At 44.6% G+C, this 12465-nt stretch overlaps 1 protein-coding gene across 1 annotated transcript in view; it reads right to left on the bottom strand.

The window, feature by feature from the left end:
• Nucleotides 1–12465, bottom strand: part of LOC119653795 (rhotekin-like) — a 195528-nt gene that overhangs the window by 81339 nt on the left and 101724 nt on the right. The gene's annotated exons all lie outside the window — the stretch shown is intronic.

Raw genomic sequence — 12465 nt, 5'->3', positions numbered from 1 at the left:
CAACTTCAAAAGACACATTGAGTGCGCCGCAAGCAAAGCTTCTTCCATCGCTGCAGCGATCTCGAGGATACTACCGAACATTGGTGGGCCAAGACAAAGTCGACGTCTTCTGCTTTCGCGGTAGTCAGCTCCATGCTATTCTACGCAACTCCAGCTCGGGCAACTGTTCTGGATAACAAAATGAACTGCCGAAAATTGGGAATGGCGTATCGGCTAAGTGCACTCCGGGTAGGCAGTGCGTATCGGACGACATCAGAAGAAGCAGCATATGTACTAGCTCCGCATAGACATCTTGGCGGATAATGGCTGGCAACAAAACGTATGCAGCTGGGGAGTCTAGCGTATTTAGACGGCATCTGGCACGGTGGGAATCTATCGAAGAGTGGCAAAAGAGATGAAACTAGTCACAAACTAGTCGTTCGACATATCGCATCATTCCGGATATTCGGAGATGGTTTGAACGAAGCCATGGGAAATTAAGCTACCAGTTAACACAATTCTTAGGTGAACATGGAGGTTATCGTGCTTATTTAAATCGATTTGGTCACGATGAGTCACCATGCTGCCCAAGATGTGATAACGTGGCTGAGAATGCGGAGCATTTCATATTTGATTGCCCCAGATTCACCGCGCACCGAACACGAATGGAAGCGATTCCAGACAGGCGTTTGGAGTTCATGCTGGAGTCAATGGATGCTTAGGCAGGAAGAACTACGACGAAAACAAGGAAGGCAGAGGACCATAATAAGCCGCAGTTAAAACCTGATCCAGCCCCACGATGGAATACTTTATAGGAGTTCCGTAGAGAGAGTGGAATGAGAAGGGGGTGGTTTTAGTGAGTAGAAGTCTCTCATAACTGCGTGGCAGGAGCCAGCAGTAGGTTTTGAACCTTTCCACTTTCCAACGCCGAAAGAAAAAACAAAAGACAGACAGACAGACAGACACCGACTCGATTCTAATGTGTTTACACAAAACCTTAAAAAGAAAGGTAATCCAGCAGAATATTAAAATTACCGTTCGCTCCGGTTACTTTCCCATACCATGAAGATTTTTGAAAGCATTCTCGACAACCGCATCTGTGAAATCGTTGACACAATACACGCTGCGCGGTTACTCATGGAGAAACACCGTGAGAAGCATCCCCCTCTTTACATTGCCTTTCTGGATCTAGAGAAAGCGTTTGACCGTGTACCACACGAACTCACCTGGTGTGCTTTACGATAACACTTAGTGCCAGAAGAACTCGTGCGCTAGGTTCAATTGCTCTACCACGATCCGAAAAGTAAAGTTCCAAATGTGGCGGGTGTATCAAAACCGCTTCGTGTCTCTGTTGGTATTTATCAAGGAACGCCCACTCACCACTTCTCTCTGTTCTTGTTATGGACATCGTCACACGGGACATCCAACGTCCAGCGCCCTGTACATTGCTTTATGCAGATGAAGTTTTACTAGTGTCTAATAGCAAAACTGATCTCGAGCAACTTATCAAAAAATGGAATGATCGCCTCATGCAACACGGTCTCAGATTGAATCTAAATAAAACTGAATTTTTGACGACCGGTCCCCATGAAACAGGCACAATCACTGTCAGTGGCAGTGACCTGCCCAGAACTGAGCGATTTAAATATCTCGAGTCAATGCTATCAGCCAATGGAGAACTCCGGATGAAGTGAGGTTCCACAACTAGTATTCTCTGTGATCGACGTCTCAAATCTAAAATTTGCCGCAATGTCATCCGTCCTGTCGCTCTCTATGGTTTTGAGTGTTGGCCGATTATAAAAACAATTAACGGCGTCTTGCAGTAATGGAGACGAAGATGTTGCGTTGGAGTAGTGGCGTGATACGCCACAGCCGAAATGAAGATATTCGAGATCAATATGGGATTGCATCGATGGTGGAAAAAGTGCGAGAGGAGCGTCTTCGATTATTCGAAATAATAAAAATTAATTTGCCAAGATTGGTCTGAACATCGAAGTCGATGGTAAGCGACCAAAAGGCCGGCCGAAACAACAGTTGCTTGATACCCTGGATGAGGAGTTTAAAGCCTCGCGGTTGCATCTAGATTAGGCCTTCGATAGTCACGACGAGGTGAGGTGAGGTAAGCGAATTGTGTTCAGCTTCGGGGCCGAAGTTTCCCATTCCTGGTGGATGATGCGAACGCGATACGCCAGCGAAGGTAGGCGATCATCAACTAATGGTTTCGCTCGAGGTCGATGTCAGTGCCTTTCGTTTCCCATATCCAGAAGACAACTCCAAAATCGACTGTGTAGATCTGATTAGCTTTATCGTATGTTGTTAGTCAGGTAAGACTTAACTGACTTTATGGCAGGAACTGTGCTCAAACAATGTACCACTGATGACGAAGCCCCAAGCGGAATAGGAGCGCTTCTCAAATTCCCAGCATTTTAATAATAATAATAATCCTTGGCGCAACAATCCATAGAGGGTCAGTGCCTTGAAGTGTGTTTGAGCACTTAATTTAAGACCGTAACGATACACTACAGATTTACAGTACCCTGCAGGAGGCAATGTGGTGCGGTCGCCCGAGATTATTACCCTGGACTCAAGTACTCATTCACAGCTAAGTCGACTGGTATCCGACATCCAGTCACGATAACAAATCCCTCTGCCACCAGTGAGATTTGAACCGCGACCTTCCGCTACGAGCGTCCAGCACTCTAACCACTTGAGTCATCGGGACACCTAACATTTTATTTCACTTAATTCTGGAATGTTCAGCTTGTATCGCTGAAGTTTGACCATGCAATCATTTTGTAGTGCCACGATACCGTCGCCGGAAAGCGTTAGCGCATTTCACGCTTAACTTCACGGTAGGTATGCCTGAACGCACCATAGAGGAATCAGTGGAAATAAGACCAGTTTATTAAAACAGATACCGTATTTCGGGAAGCAGTTTATCTCTTTTTCCCTTTTAGGAAAAAAATAGTGAGGAAGGAGTCCCCTTTTTTTCACGTTGCAAAATACGATAAATATTATATATCTACTTTAGTTGGATCGACATTGGAAAGGGATGTATGATACCATATTTCAAAGCTAGAATCTCATCACCATAAATTTTAGATTTTTTGGTCAAAAAGGTCTTGAGGACTGGCTGTACGCTATGTTCAGGCATCTTAGTGAAGCCACAAACAAACCGAGATCGAATCCGATCGAACCCGCCCATCAAAAGAAGATATCAGGGACTGAGGGGAGGGGATGCTTCGTACCACTTGTGGCGAAGGGTAAAGTCAACAAGCTGTACTTTTTTGACAACTTCAACTTGTCAACCCAATTTGCTGCAAAGGCCAAGTTACAAACAAGGTTATTGAGGTCGACGAATGGGATTTGTTAGATGGCACCAAACTTTGGCCAAATGTACTGGCGATCGGCTCAGGCAGTACTGCGCTTTGTTCAAGAAATTGTGGAACGGTGTATGACTAGCTCCGTATGGATGAGGATGATTCCACTCGGAAAGTCTATAAGGGCGATATCTATGGTAGAAAAAGAAGACGAGGCAGACCCTGCCTAAGATGGAGCGATGGCGAAGGTCAGGACGCCAAACAGTTTTTAGGGATATCGAATTGGTGGACCTCGGCTCAAAACCGGGATGTCTGGAGTTCCTTATTAAGGCAGGCCTAGACCGGATACCGGTTGTTGCGCCGTTGATGATGATGATGATGTATGACTAGCTCGAAAGGGTTGCTAGCCCTGAAAAAGTTACTAAATTATTCCTCATTTGAGATGGTTTCTAGATCAGAAACCTAATCGCTAGACAGCTGATCCTGAAGCAATGGAATTTATGTGTTGTTTATTGCTTGAATTCTTTGCATGCTGAAGTGCATGCAAATGAAGACTGTGGTCGGAAAAAACCCAATAAACTAACCCCTTGTTATTGCTCGTACGACGATAAGTCCTTTACAAGCGTTTGCGGACGATTTAGCCATTGTTCTTCTTTTTCTTCTTCAGCCTTTGTCCCGTTCACAAGCGGGGTCGGCTCGTCGTGATCGGCTTCGCCATTTGGCTCTATCGAATGCCTGATCTGGGTGCAATCTCGAGGCTTTCAGATCCCCATCCAGCGTATCAAGCCACCGTTGCTTAGGTCTGCCTTTTGGTCGTTTACCATCGACTTCGATGTTCAGACCAATCTTTGCAAGTGAATTCTCGTTTGCACGAATTGCGTGACCATACCATCGAAGACGCCTCTCTCGCAACTTTTCCACGATCGGTGCAACCCCATAACGATCGCGGATATCCTCATTTCGGATGTGATCTAAACGTGTGACGCCACTAGTCCAACGTAGCATCTTCGTCTCCATTACCGCGATTTAGCCATTGTTAATGTTGGCAAATTTGAAAACCTACTAAGTCAAGTCTTTCGGAGTGTATTATCGATTGCAAATTAATGTAGAAACACTTTATCCAGAAATAATATTAGATCTATTAGGAAGACTGATGTTTTTCATTATAGCGGGTTCATTGGATGTGCACATCGATAATTAAGTCTTTTTTCATGTATACATACATCCTTTAGTCGCCGAGTCTAAAATTTACTAGCAGTAGCAAGTTATTAGCAGAAATCCAAAGGACCGTTCACTGTATTCATAAGAACTACAGTAACCACAGCATTCGAGGCTGTTCTAAATCTACCCTCCCTCTTCATAGTTGAAGCATGGAGGCTATTTGCTAGCCAGTGGTTCAACAAAGATAATTTTCCCATATTGGCTAATGATGCATACAGGCTTTGGTCCTGCAAACATCAGGTGACTCTGAAGTCTGCTAACCAGTTTGCGACCATGGCGTGATGGTGAAAAGGCTGCGAAGATCACCTCAGGTGACCTGCTCGTGCCTCTTGAAAGAGATTGTTGCCGCCCTGTTTTCTCTTCACGAAAACAGTGGAAGACAAACGGCGATCCAGCTCAACGAGTGCGTAACACCTTCAGTGACTGCATAAGCGCTGCGGATAATATGTGGTTTTACCGACGAAAACAATGTGAAACTAGATCTCGGTGGTTACTTGCTGATGAATTTTGGCGGATCGAAACACTGTCGGAGACTGCTTTTAGCCGGAGTGGTGCGATCCATTCTTCTTTACGTGTCACCAGATGAAGTAGTAGTGATCTTAGTCAACATTCTGGCGAACGAAATGACCGTACTATACCATGCAAGACGTATGAAGGGACGCACAGATCGCAGGGATGTGGCATGATCACAGTCGTATGATCTTTGGCAAACGGGACGAGCCTACGAACGGTCGCTAGACGCACACATTTCCAACGTTAGGGTATGTGAGCGAAAACACGGGAAGACCAACTACCACATTAACTAGTTCCTCATGGGGCACGGTGGGTGTGAAAGGCATCTGCATCGCTTTGGGTTGGATGATTTGCCGAATTGTCCTGAATGTGGTGCCATAGCGAAGGATTCAAAGTTTGTGATGTTTCATTACCCAAGATTTGCAATGGAGGGGAGGAATCTGAATCAAACGGAGGGTGAGCCCGGAGAACATAGTTGAAAAGATACTAAGGAAAGAGAAGGAGAACTGGCATACGGCTTTCTCCGTAAAAGTACAGCAGGATATACTGAAGGAAGATAGAATGAGGAAAACACAAAGAGGAAGAGGACGAGAGTCTAAGGGCAAAGTCACCCAGCGGAGTAATACCTAAGTGGTGGTACTTCGGGGCTGGGAAGATCCGGAGTACGGAATGGGTACGAATACCACACGCGCCCGTTCTAGCTTTGACGTTTACGCGGCGAAGCTGAAGCGGTCTTGATTTTCGAAGATTTTCTACTTTTGTGTACGAACAAAAAACAAGTCGGAATACCGGAAGCTCGCGCTTCGAGTATAAAGGTTTTGTGTTCATCTTATGTGAGAAACTTCAACGCACATTTTTCTGCCCGTATATAGCTACAAATCCAACATAATCCTTCATATTTTTCCAAACTACGAGACATACGTACATATTACAGCCATAGATATTACGCTCATCCTAAACAAAGAAACTGTACACATATATGCACGTATATAAATTGATCGTACCCATATTTCCGATTTACTTCTTATATCTATCTGAATTAGGCTCTACCCGCAAAGTTCATTAGCACGCATATATTATATACCTACATACACACATGTCTGGCTGACAAATAACTAAAAAACTAAAACAAAATAATTCTCTGCGACCCAATTCATAAGAACTCATTTCGTTGTGGTATTGACGAATTGATATGTGATGATGACGTCATGCAGGTTGTAGAGTGCACGAAATTCACAAAAAGTTGTAAAGTTTCACCCCCTATAACTTTGTTAATAATTGTTGGATTTTCTTCAAACTTGACCAAACTGTGCATTATGTTCATGCCAAATTTTGTACTTCTGGGATGAACATAAGGGGGGTGCCGGGTAAATTTCTAAAATGTGGAAATGTACTATTATTAACTTTATTTGTGCAGATATCGGAACCGGATATATTTTGAGGTCTAGATTTCGTAGAGATGCACGACTGTGATTTTTTTCAGATTTTTCGGTTGGATAGGTTCTGAGAACGAGACCTGTTACACTTTTTGTGGGTCATATTTTGAACCCTCACTCCCCTACGTTTCATCTAATATCAAATATTGAACCAGATTCGAAAAGTACTAATTGAGACCTTTGATTTGATACCCTACATGGCTACATTCTGTGAAAAAAAAATTTGCACCCTCCTTCACATGTATGGGGAGCCCCCCCTTAAACTTAACGCAAGATGGCGCCACTTACTGCATGTAAAGGGATCACCAGATTACATACTCTCCCCAATTTTCGTGACAATCGGTCCAGCCGTTTCCGAATAAATCGGGTGTGACAGACAGACACAGTGTGCGTGAACACTTTCCGTAAGAGAGAAATGGGGTCCGTAATAGATGTCACTTTTGTTAGCGATGTTTTAGCTAAGGATCTGCAGTGGTATCAGGCCATCATTTTTGAAATCAGACATGAAAAACGAATGAAACGGTCTCGGACGAGAGCTGAAAGGTGGGCAGCTAATAGGTTTGACGAGGAGATTTTCGGAGAGGTTTTGCAGCAAAATACAGCGCTTGAAGGAAGCGCAGAAAATAAAGCTCTGCAGATTGGCGAGAAGTTGCGACGAGCATGTGACGCATCCATGCCAAGGTATGTTGTATCACAGAAGCGAGTTCCGAACTTTTGGTGGAATTCTGAAATCGGAGAATGCCGCAAGGCCTGCCTCAAGGCCAGAAGGCGCAGTCAGCGAAATAGAAACCGATCTGGATACGAGCAGTTACATGAAGAATATAAAAACGCTCGGAAGAAACTACATGTGGCCATCATGAAAAGTAAATGCGAACACTTTAAGCGACTGTGTAATGAAGCTGACACGAACCCCTGGGGTGGCGCTTATAAAACCGTAATATCGAAAGTTAAAGGCAAACGCTCCCCATCGATCTCTTCCCCTACTCTGCTTGATGAAATAGTAACGGATCTTTTCCCACAGAATGTGAGTACCGCTAACCTTCCCACTGTCGAGATAGACACCGCGGAAGTTCCCACGGTAAGCGAAAAGGAGGTCCTCGAAGCTGCGGATAAAATTGTTGGAAATAAATCACCTGGCTTGGATAGCATCCCCAATAAAGCTCTGAAGGCAGCAGTAAAAGTAGCTCCAAATATGTTTGCCGAGGCGTTCACCACATGCCTTAAAGAAGGAGTATTTCCTACACAATGGAAGAAGCAGAAATTAATTCTAGTCCCCAAGCCAAACAAACCTTTGGGTGAAGCTTCGTCCTACAGGCCGATATGCCTTCTAAACAATACTGGAAAACTATTCGAACGAGTAATCTATAACAGATTAATTCGAATTGCCGAAAAGGATGGCGGTCTCTCCGAAAATCAGTTCGGTTTTCGAAAGGGGAGGTCTACAACGGATGCACTTGTCCTAGTAGCAAACACAGCTAAGACCGCACTTGACGAGGGCAAATGTTGTGCAGTGATTACACTTGATGTGAAGAATGCCTTCAATTCCGCTAGATGGAGCAAGATACTTGAGTCCCTAATTAACTTAGGCGTGGCGAAGTACCTGGTGCGTATTGTTGCCGACTTCCTAATCGATAGGACTCTGTGCTGCGAATCAGATGAAGGAATGAAATCCTACCAAACGACATGCGGAGTTCCGCAAGGGTCTGTCCTAGGGCCACTCTTGTGGATTATTATGTATAACGGGGTACTGACCCTAGACCTTCCTACTGGTGTGGCCTCCATTGGTTTCGCGGACGATATTGGTGTGACGGTTGTTGCACGCCTTCTCGAGGAAGCCGAGCTCTATGCAAATGAAGCAGTCTATGAGATTAAATCCTGGTTAGAGAATGCTGGTCTACAGCTCGCAGAGCATAAGACGGAAGTAGTACTTATTACCAAGTGGAGAAAGTGCACTTCCATGAAGATCAAAGTTGGAATGCAAACAATTTATTCCAAGCCTGCACTTAAGTACTTAGGTGTAATGATTGACCAGAGGTTGAATTTCAGATTGCATGTGGAGGGTGCAGCAACCAAGGCATACAACATCGGAGCGCTGGTTGCGAGAATGCTACCAAATATAGGTGGCCCAAGGCCGAGTCGTCGACTCCTTATTTCAAGGGTGGTCAGTTCGATCCTACTGTATGCAGCCCCAGTATGGGCAGATGCACTGGAAAATATAATAAATAAAAAAAAGATTGGAGCTGCGTATCGCATAAGTGTACTCCGAACATGTTGCGCTTACAGAACAATTTCTAATGAAGCAGTTTGCGTGATAGCAGGAATGATCCCGATTGAGATTCTGGCGAAAGAAATACAACGACTTTACGATCGAACGTACCTCACCGGAGAATCTCCTGCCCGTCGGCGACAGTTCGCACGAGCTGAAACTGTCGCGGAATGGCAAGAGAAGTGGGACGAGTCAGAAAAAGGCCGTTGGACTCACAAAATTATATGGGATATCCGGAAATGGATCGAGCGACCTCACGGCGAAGTAGGTTTCGACCTAACTCAATTCTTGAGCGGACACGGAGGCTATCGAGCATATCTGTACCGATTTGGGCGCGATGATTCGCCATATTGCCCACAGTGTGTAAACATTCCAGAGGACGCAAAACACGTCTTTTTTCACTGCCCCAGATTCGAAACCCAAAGGGCTACATTAGAAGCTACAACCGGGGAGCACTTTACACCCGACAATATCATGGAGCTTATGGTGAAAGCCAAGGGGATATGGACCGAAGTTGAAAAAGTGATTACAGCCATCGGAAAGAAGCTTAGGCAGGAGGAAGTCATCCGAAAGAATGAACGCGAGAGGAACACGAATGTTGACATGAGCGCAGAATAAATTCTGATCCAGCCCCGCGACGTAATACCAAATGGGAGTCCCGCGGGGAGAGTGGAAGGAGAAGGAAGTGGTTTTAGTGGGTAAGAGTCCCACATAACCGTGTGGCAGGAGCCTGCGGTAGCTTTTGAAGCTTTCCACCTTCCATCGGGGAAAAAAAAAAAAAAAACAAAAAAACAAAAAGACAGACAGACAGACAGACGGACAGACGGACAGACAGACACCGTCTCGATTCTAACAAGGTTTTGTTTCACACAAAACCTTAAAAAAAAACATATTCTGTTATGATCACCAAAAAGCGAAGAATGTTTCTCAGACGATCAAGGATCATTTGGGTTACGAGCATAATAATGCCCATCAACGGGTCAGTCATGGAAGGCAGACGATGGGATCATGGAATATTTGCGGAAAACACGATTATGGAAATGACCTAGCTCTTCGACGGAGATATATGTTATTTTAACGGAAAATAACTACAGGGTGCATTGAATGAAAATTTTACATCCTCGACGAGGCCTATTCTGGAAATTGGTTGTAAAAGAGCGCGAGTAGAGTGGGATTAAAAGGATACGCCTAAATCAAAGACCTATTTTCAGAAAATATTCAACGGGCGAGCCCGTTGTTTTCATCATTTTTCGGTCCACTCAGAAAAAGTTGGTAGAGAAACTCTCGAAATGTGTTGACATTGATTGTTTCCAAAAGAGTGGAGTGCCAATGGTTGATAAGATTCCAGGACTAGTCTACAATGGAATTGCCACCTTGGCCTTATGATTTATGGGTTATTTACTTCCACTTCTACCTTCTGATCAACACGTCCACTGGACGCACACCAGAGAATTTCGATGATACGACACAAACATGAGTTCGCTGCCGCCGAGAGCAAAAAAAAGATATAGAAACCGTTCGACACCAGAGATAATCTGCCCGTCAATGTAAATAGGAAAAATAAGCGGAAACAGGAGTTTTCGAGAAGTTGCAGGAGCTGGAAGCAATAATACCGCAAGGTAACCGTCAAGGCTCCGCCTGAATGCATTGATTACAGAAACGAGTTGGCTTTGGTGTTCCTGCAAACCTCGTATCCGCATTTGACAGTGGCTTGTCATTCCATGAGACGTGGAACTTCACTATATGTTTTCAACTGAGAGTCGTTATGAGGTGCTCCTTTTATGTCTTTAGCTGTTTATTGTCGTGGATGAAAAGCCTACCGTGAATGCCCTTTATAGCTTATGACCATCTGCAAGCTGTTTGGTAATAGGGTACACGTTATGCTCGATTTCTTATACTTTTTCAAAGCAAAAATAGCAAATAAACTTAAAAAATGATGACCCGACCAGCGAAGGGGCAACATTGAGCTCATCGATGGAGAAACTACGTTTAGACTCAGATTCTCCACTTATTCAAGTGAAAACCAATCCAATTAGGGCTCAGTCATTAGCGAACGAGACGAAGCAATCTTCTGTCTCTTCTGTTACCACTCCTGACCCCGGGCTCAAGTCGCCACCTGCTGAGGGCAAAGCCTCACCTATGGGTGAGGCTTTGGGCAGCAAACTGCCTCCCGGTAAACCGCCTTCTGGCAAAACAATGCCCCCAAGCAAAACGCCTTCGGCTAAACGTCCTCCGGCAAACCACCACCGAGTAGACCGCCTCCGAGTAAACCAAAACTTCCGGGCTGTGACGAAAGCACCAACAAATGCCTCAATCACTACTGCTCCTCCTTCAACGATGTGTGAGAGGGTGCGCGACTGACCCTGAGGAGGGTTTCTATCGTTTAAAAGGGCTTTTTCTGGCTTCCAGAACATGAATGTAATGTTGCTGAGGTCGTGGAACAACTTGGTGTCCAGAATGACCTCAACGCCTCCACCTGGATGCTGCTAGGTAGCAAAGCAGGAGAAAAAGCCGGTAGGCGTTCTTGAAAATCATATTAAGACGGTTCGGAAACAAACGGGCTACCGGCCCTATTACCGGTTTGGGACCGCCACATTACAAATGCCATATTTCTGAGATAAATTTGCACTTATCAATCGTGGGATCAATAGCTGAAAAACATATATACCCCTCATATAAGAATCATGGGTTATCGGTGGGGAAATTAGGGGCTTACACTTCAGGCGTGCTGACTTATTTTATGCCAATTGAAGTGATAAACTCCACTCCAAGCCATCTTGGTTAACTACCTATGTGATGGGGATGCATGGGGAATATAGCAGGATGTGATGTGAACGCCCACCATATATGCTGGGAAAGTTCCAACAGCACCATAAAAGGGTAAAGACTACTGGAGTATCATTTTCTTCAACGGGGTCAGGCGAGAGGTCATCGACATAATAGTGGCATCTCTAGACATTGTGGCTCTTGCCGGAGAATGTAGAGTATCAAACGATATCCACCTCCAAGCATTTCATTTCGAAATCCACACAAGACAGATTAGGTGACGTATAAAATAGAACTGAGCGCCCGAGTTACGATCCTTGGGAGACGCATCAAATCTATTACTGGAATTGAGATAACAACCAGATGATCGCAACTACCTTGAGAGAAGCTTTTAAGAGGGCTGTCCACTCGAGATACCAAAGAAGGGTAAAACACCATGGTGGAACTTGGATTTGGGGAAAGAGAAGAGAACGGTAGCGGTGGTCCACAACCGAGCTCTAAGATTTGATTCAGCCACTGGATGGAATCAGAAGAAAGAGACTCAGACCTCTTTTATGAAGAGACCAACTCTCTTGAGGTTCAAAGAAGGTAGACAGCAGCTGGGTTATCTACGTTTACAGTGAGGGAGGTACACAGAAAGCGATGAAGAAACTGCAAAGTATTTGCTAGAAGTGCACTTCCCAGACAGCATCAAAAATCTCATCTTATGGCAAAAATATGGATACAACCCTCAATCGAAAAATTGGGCTATGGCGTGTAAAGTAATGCAATGAGTGAAATGGGCATTTAACTTGTTCCATAGATACAAGTTATTATTATTCCTGCTCTAGTATAGAATGCCATGGGTCTGCATATTCGGAAATTATACCGTGCCCGCCTAGCACATTTGCTTATATTCCAATTAACTGGTGTGATGTGAAGGTGATATTCATTCGATCAGTCTAACTTTCTTTCTACTAAAGGG

This window comes from Hermetia illucens, chromosome 4, assembly GCF_905115235.1.
Source record: "Hermetia illucens chromosome 4, iHerIll2.2.curated.20191125, whole genome shotgun sequence".
NCBI classification, from domain to species: domain Eukaryota; kingdom Metazoa; phylum Arthropoda; class Insecta; order Diptera; family Stratiomyidae; genus Hermetia; species Hermetia illucens.
This window is presented reverse-complemented; position numbering and strand designations above follow the sequence as displayed.